Consider the following 2,500-nt stretch of genomic DNA (forward strand, 5'->3'; position numbering starts at 1 on the left):
AAGTCTCTCTCTCTCTCTCTCTCTCTCTCTCTCTCTCTCTCTCTCTCTCTCTCTTTCTGTGTGCTGCAAACATGCACTTTTTCTATACTCTCTTTCTTTCTCTCTCTCTTTATCTCTCTCGTCCCCTGTTTCGCTCAACTGACTTCCTGTGTGACACATTCATTGAGTTTCCGTATTCATGCCTCCAACTTCCCTTCCAGTAAAAAAAAAAAAAGAAAAAAAAACCCAGTGACTATTCATGTATATGAGTGTGGGTGTTATTCTTCACATGTAGTGCAGTTTAGGTTTAAAAAACCCTCACCTCGGTTTACCCTTCTCGTTATTTGCAGAATAGTTTCACCACCTGCTCAAACTGTTCACAGTCTCAAACTGATGTCAAATGAGTCTAGCACATTTTAGGGAAAGAAGCATAAACCACTGCTTTTCTGAAAATGTCATTGATTCTTATCTTTGGTCATACACCCCCCCCCCCCCCCCCCTCCTTTCTACCACATCAGTGGTTATAGGCTACTCATACTTTACATACAGTACAAGAGAAATGTTTACGTTTAGCCCGACTAACCATTGCCCCCCTCTGACTCTACTGTGAACTGTTCTCATCTCAGATCAGTTTGGCCAGATATTTCTGTTTCCCGTCGACTCTGTTTGACTGTTTCACACGGATCCTGTTGTGCCACGTGTGTATAGGTCCATAACTCCAGACTCTGAAAATGTCTCTCTATAAATATAATATTGCTATTTGGTGGACACTTTTGGGTGCCTTACAGTTAGTAATAAATAAATAGGCAGGTCAACTATGAGCTCAAGTCTGTGATCAGCATGAGGCAAACCATCAATACGTGCCCCCCCAAACCCCCCCCCCCCCCCCCCCACCCGGCCCCCGCAAAAAAAAGGCTATATACCGTAATCACTTTGAACGACTTAAGAAGTATTATGACTTTAAAAGTAGTTAAGCTTAACAAGAAGGGTCATTCCCTGTAAAGAAAAGGTCATTTAGAGTTGAGGTGGTTTCCCCGCCAACTCATCCCTGCTTGCAGCATCATGACTGCATGATTTTTTTTTTTTGTAACATGGGCGGCCTCAGTGGCATTTAAACACCCTGGCAGTGGCAGTGTCACTTATCATATCTTTGATACAAGACCATGTATGTCCAGTGTCACTGAGGCAAATTCCTCTGCATGTATATAGTATTTGGCTACAATGATTCTGACTCTGATCTTTTCATTAATTTAATTGAATACAGTGCTCTTGTTACTTGATAAAAAGTGATATACGGTTTTATTCTATTTTGAGCAAAAACCACTAACTTTACACGTGCATGCCGAATTAAAAATGTTAGAATCAATGACGTCTCTCTGCTGCACCTGTATCAATGGGGAATTTAATCGAAAATCTATTGATCTAAAGATATTGTAATTTTAACTCATAAATTTGTTTCATCTAATGAACAATAAATATTAACATATTAATATTAATAAAGGGAAAAAGCTACATGAATCAATTTCTAAACAAATCAGAGCAATTATTACAAGTATTATAATTGCAATATGCAAATGCACTTCCTCTCAATTAAGTCGTAATTGACAAATGGAAACAAACGATGCAGTTCCCACCAGTGTTACTATATGAAATGGTGGGACTGTTCATTTCTTACCGTTCATACATGTTGACAGGCCATTGCGACTGACAGACCGTTGACCATTCACACCACCTTTGTGGCTAAAATGAATTACTCTGCAAAGAAAATGAATTGCTTACCTTTCAGCTGGGACTGCAAACTAATTGAGCCATGCAGAGCGGAGCTGGAGCCTCAGGTTCTCCTGCACATGTCTGCATTGTTTTGGTACGCATGCTCACAGCTCACAGCACGCTCGCTGCATCCCAACTTCATTCTGGTTTTGCAGGAGGAGGAGGAGGAGGAACTCCAGCAGGTTGCCGTCATCGACGTCGATACTCCATTGAGGAGAATTATGGAGACAGTCCTGTTTTTGACTGACCTTAAAGCCCAGGCTGAGCGCTTGCAAATTCTTCCCAAAGTGACAGGACAAGAGGCATTTCTCTATCTCTCTGGGTGTCTCTCTCCCCCCCTAAATTCCTGCCCCGTCTGTGTAATTGCTGCAATAATTGATCGCTGCTCCTCCCAAACTATATTCAGTATTAGAATAACAATTATGTCATGTTGGAAATACAGAGGATCTTGCAAATTGGCCTGAAATGTCTTGAATGACATGTATTATGTGTTACTTCTGTAAGATGCCACCTGCACCCCACTGCACCCCCTCATCCTCCCCTCCCACTGCAGAGTGCCCACAAACGTGTATGTACACACGCACGCACGCACACGCATGCACACACACACACACACACACACACACACACACACACACACACACACACACACACACACACACACACACACACACGACACACACACACACGCACACGCACACAGCCACATGAATAGATGCATGACTGGGGTGCCTCACACGCACGTACACCA

The sequence above is a fragment of the Poromitra crassiceps genome (assembly GCF_964638095.1).
Source record: "Poromitra crassiceps genome assembly, chromosome: 17".
Lineage (NCBI taxonomy): Eukaryota > Metazoa > Chordata > Actinopteri > Beryciformes > Melamphaidae > Poromitra > Poromitra crassiceps.